Below are 6,232 nucleotides of genomic sequence, written 5' to 3' on the forward strand. Positions count from 1 at the left end.
TGAGGACATTCTGCATAATGAGTACTTTCTAATATTAAGTGCATTTTGATACCGATACTTTTGTACTTTTACTCAAGTAGGCCTACATTTTAATTCCAAACTTCTACTTGTGGCAGAGTAATTCCACATTGCAGTATTGATACTTTTGGTTGTCCCATCACTGTTCATTAGAAATGAACGGCTCCCGACTGTGAACGGGATCCCATCGTTCATTTCAAAGAGCCGTTCAAAAGACTCGATTCGTTCGCGAACGTCCCATCTCTGCTCTGTTCAGTGTTGTAGCAGAATCTCTGCTGTTTCAACACATTAAATACTTATAGTTTATTATTAACAGTAGTTTACAGTCACACTGATCAACACACATTATATTATATTGTTAGACCAACGCAGGGTTTGGTTTGGAAGAATCTGACTGTAAGTTAGTTTAGTTTATCATTAGAATCTTCATGTTATTAAACTGAACATGGAGTTAATATGGAATCACTACAACATGGACACATCTGGACACACTGTACACATGTGTAAACATCTGGATCCTGTTCAGCAGGTCAGTTCAGAACCACAACAATATGAATAATATGAATACTCACAAAGATGTTTATTATTGTACTGTCTGTGATTACATTAGCACGGGGAAGCTAACTGAGCTAGCAGGTTTGATGGACTGATTGAATACTTGTTGTATTGTCAGGAAAAGTACAAGTACAACTAAAATAATAAGCTCCTTTTTCATATCTCATATAACATTGAATGACAGACAGATAGAACACAGTACTATGATAGATATTTAACTCATATGACATTGAATGACAGACAGATAGAACACAGTACTATGATAGATATTTAACTCATATAACATTGAATGACAGACAGATAGAACACAGTACTATGATAGATATTTAACTCATATAACATTTAATGGCAGACAGATAGAACACATTACTATGATAGATATTGAACTCATATAACATTGAATGACAGACAGACAGAACACAATACTATGATAGATATTTAACTCATATAACATTGCATGACAGACAGATAGAACACAGTACTATGATAGATATTTAACTCATATAACATTGAATGACAGACAGATAGAACACAGTACTATGATAGATATTTAACTCATATAACGTTGAATGACAGACAGACAGAACCCAGTACTATGATAGATATTTAACTCATATAACATTGAATGACAGACAGACAGAACCCAGTACTATGATAGATATTTAACTCATATAACATTGAATGACAGACAGACAGAACCCAGTACTATGATAGATATTTAACTCATATAACATTGAATGACAGACAGACAGAACCCAGTACTATGATAGATATTTAACTCATATAACATTGAATGACAGACAGACAGAACCCAGTACTATGATAGATATTTAACTCATATAACATTGAATGACAGACAGACAGAACACAGTACTATGATAGATATTTAACTCATATAACATTGAATGACAGACAGACAGAACACAGTACTATGATAGATATTTAACTCATATAACATTGAATGACAGACAGACAGAACACAGTACTATGATAGATATTTAACTCATATAACATTGAATGACAGACAGACAGAACACAGTACTATGATAGATATTTAACTCATATAACATTGAATGACAGACAGACAGAACACAGTACTATGATAGATATTTAACTCATATAACATTGAATGACAGACAGATAGAACACAGTACTATGATAGATATTTAACTCATATAACATTGAATGACAGACAGACAGAACACAGTACTATGATAGATATTTAACTCATATAACATTGAATGACAGACAGACAGAACACAGTACTATGATAGATATTTAACTCATATAACATTGAATGACAGACAGACAGAACACAGTACTATGATAGATATTTAACTCATATGACATTGAATGACAGACAGACAGAACACAGTACTATGATAGATATTTAACTCATATAACATTGAATGACAGACAGATAGAACACAGTACTATGATAGATATTTAACTCATATAACATTGAATGACAGACAGACAGAACACAGTACTATGATAGATATTTAACTCATATAACATTGAATGACAGACAGATAGAACACAGTACTTTGATAGATATTTAACTCATATAACATTGAATGACAGACAGACAGACAGACAGACAGACAGACAGACAGACAGACAGACAGACAGACAGACAGACAGACAGACAGATAGAACACAGTACTATGATAGATAGTTATTAAATATTATTTAACTCATATAACATTGAATGACAGACAGACAGACAGACAGACAGACAGACAGACAGACAGACAGACAGACAGACAGACAGACAGACAGACAGACAGACAGACAGAACACAGTACTATGATAGATATTTAACTCATATAACATTGAATGACAGACAGACAGAACACAGTACTATGATAGATATTTAACTTATATAACATTGAATGACAGACAGACAGACAGACAGACAGACAGACAGACAGACAGACAGACAGACAGACAGACAGACAGACAGACAGACAGACAGACAGACAGACAGACAGAACACAGTGCTATGATAGATATTTAACTTATATAACATTGAATGACAGACAGACAGAACACAGTACTATGATAGATATTTAACTATAACATTGAATGACAGACAGACAGAACACAGTACTTGGTATAGAACGATCAGTAGCAAAAAGAAAGGTGTTTCTGATAAACTTTGGTTCTGTATGGGGACCACCAGGGTCTGTAACTCTGAGAGTGTACAAATGGAACCAAATTTAACCTTACAGCTCTGTAACTCTGAGAGTGTACAAATGGAACCAAATTTAACCTTACAGCTCTGTAACTCTGAGAGTGTACAAATGGAACCAAATTTAACCTTACACCTCTGTAAATCTGAGAGTGTACAAATGGAACCAAATGGACCCTAACGGGTGTGTAACTCTGAGAGTGTACAAATGGAACCAAATGGACCCTAACGGGTGTGTAACTCTGAGAGTGTACACATGGAACCAAATGGACCCATGGTTCCATGTGTATATGTATATACTCTCACAGTTGAATAAACACAGATGATTTTGCTCTGTAGTTTGGGAACACTTTTGTCCTTAGTGTTGGAAATCAATTAGTGACTCATAGCCGTTAATTGCATTTCTAGATTATTGTTTTAATATGTTGAACCAGAGATGTAACACCAACCATTGACAGCCCATACATACAAACACAGAAGTCCTATCTGATTGTATTAAATGACTAGGGATGTCACGATACCAGAAATTTAGTAGTCGATGCCAATACCATTGAAATTCCACGATTCTCGATACCATTTCGATACCACGGTAAAAATAAAAAATAGACAATAAATCCCATGTAGTTCAACATACACTCCTTTATTAGAAGTGAACAACAAACAACAATACTGTATGCTTAAACAGAAGTTGCATGTAGCTTTAAATGATTAAAATAAAATACTGTGCATGTAGCCTAAAAAAATGTATCATTAATAAAATAAAAGTGTTGGCTGTGTGTGTTGCTGCTGCTGCTGGCTTTGCTCTGGCCTGTCCTCCCTGTCAAAGTCCTCCTCTGGCTGATACTGTGAAAAGAACATTGAGATTTCAGTTAGTAGGTGTAGCTTAGACTACAGCAACACACACACACACACACACACACACACACACACACACACACACACACACACACACACACACACACACACACACACACACAGAGTGCAAGCAGTAATTTAATGACGTGGTGAAACCCTTTTTAGTTATATTTATTTATTACAAATCATAGCCTATACAACCGCGCGCGCACACACAGTCTATTACGACCGCACGCACGCACGCACGCACACACACACACACACACACACACACACACACACACACACACACACACACACACACACACACACACACACACACACAATCATAGCGTAAAAAAAAATTAAACTCAAAAGAACACTGGCTAAACAGCAATGCCAGCCTTCTCAAACAAAGAATAACGTATGTATTATTCCAGGGTTGTTTAACGTTACGTTAGGCGGTTCAGTAAATGAGCTGCCTGGCAACTTTATATAACTTTATTATGGGGGATAGCCATAAATTATAACTACCAGGAGAGGGTGCTAATATGCGGAGGTTATGTCTCTCCTGGAGTTATAAGCCAGAGTCATATGGCTCTCGCTGGTTGAGCCCCAACGTCCATACTACGCTCAAAACATGTACATATCAATAAGTTGCTCACCGATCCGTCGAAACAGCTTTATATCTACCGGACGGCACACTCGTTGGCATGTGTTAAGCTGGTTGCACACTGCTGCGTTTTTCGTTGCGAAATGCGTTTTTCAGGGCAAGGAGAGAGAGAGAGATAGAGAGAGCAAGGGACCGAGTGGTGCGCGAAACGGGCGGCAGTGTGCAAACGTGACTGACATAATGTGAGGTTGATTTTTTTATTCACGCGCTCCGAAATTCACCCCGATATTCGGCCCGAAAAACGCAGCAGTGTGCAACCACCTTTAGTCCATATGTTACTAAAACTTCTCCGAGACTCACGTTTCCTCGTCGCCTTCAGAACGCTTCAGAACTACAGAACGTTGGAATACTTCCGCATACAAAAACGTCATGTCCTAGTATGAGCGAATCGCAACGGCGATCAACGTCACGTGATATGTTCGGCCATTTTTACCCAAGCAGTTCAAAAACAAGGAAAGCGATGAGACTCGGTGAAGTTTTAGTAAACATTAATTTATTAGCAACATATGGACTAACACATGCCAACGAGTGTGCCGTCCGGTAGATATAAAGCTGTTTCGACGGATCGGTGAGCAACTTATTGATATGTACATGTTTTGAGCGTAGTATGGACGTTGGGGCTCAACCAGCGAGAGCCATATGACTCTGGCTTATAACTCCAGGAGAGACATAACCTCCGCATATTAGCATCCGCTCCTGGTAGTTATAATTTATGGCTATATGGGGGACAGACGGGGGCTGCTCTCCGTGACGAGGCTGGAGCTGGACATAACGTTACTTTGCCAGGCAGCTCATTTACTGTGTGGGCTCACCATAGTAACGTTATTAGATATGGGCAACAATGATTACACGAGAATTCAAATGCACTCACCTTGAATTCTTTGTACAAGTCTGGATGTCGGTCTTTTTAGATGTTTCGCTAGTTGGATGTGTTCCTCCCTTTCGTCTGGAAACGGTTACGGCATACAGGTTTTTTGACGACCAACTATTAATCCCCGCTCATCCTCGAATGCAAAGTAGTCTACTATACGCGACTTTTGGTTAGTTTTTCTTCTCAACTAATGGAGGGACAGCTGTCGCTGCTGGTAAAAGAGGACGCGACGCAGATGCGTGTGGCGCCGCCATGTTGCATGTTGTTGTTTTTCTCCTTAAAGCGTGGTTGTGTCCACAACTCCACGTCGTCACGTACACAGCATCAGAGGGTGAGGGTTGCCAGATAACCGCTCATTTACAGCCCAAAAACAACACAAAAGAAGCGGCCAGATCTGGCATCTCGGTACCAACGGTACCTCGGTACTACCGTACTTGTAGAAAAGTCAGTACCGTACAGTACCGTCACATCTTGGCATCGACTAGGTACCGAAGTATCGGTTCTGGTGACAAGCCTATAAATGACATTAAACTCACCAACACTGCAGCTGTAAGGAAAGCTTTAATTACTTTAAACACTTTCTATCTGCAAAGTTTTTGTTTGATAAAAATCCACCGTATGAGCTACTTTTTTGGAGCGGTGAAAGCGCTCCCAATAGACAGGTATGTCCGTGGGTATGTGGGTGGGTGGCTGGGTGGCTGGCTGGGTGGCTGGCTGGCCATGTCCGTAGCCTGGCAATACCTTGAGTGGCCACACACAACACACTAGTTAATATAAAGGAGGGGCGCTGTTTTGTGCAGGCCAGGCACACTCACCACTCACTCACAGGCACAGTTTACTCACTCACTCACTCACTCACTCACTCACATAGGGTACAGCTGCTCAAATTCACCGCTCCACTTCGAACCGAGGTTTGATTTTTGTCAATACATTCTGTGTGTGCAGGTGATTATTTGTCTACAGTAAGTGTTGGAGTTTGGAGGTGCTTGTGGGAAATCACCTGTAGCATCTGGTTATTTTAATTTAATTCATCAAACAGTGATTGCCTGAAATTAAACTTCTCTATTCCTCTTCCATCCGTTCCTTC

Source organism: Nannobrachium achirus, assembly GCF_963921795.1.
Source record: "Nannobrachium achirus genome assembly, chromosome: 11".
Classification (NCBI taxonomy): domain Eukaryota; kingdom Metazoa; phylum Chordata; class Actinopteri; order Myctophiformes; family Myctophidae; genus Nannobrachium; species Nannobrachium achirus.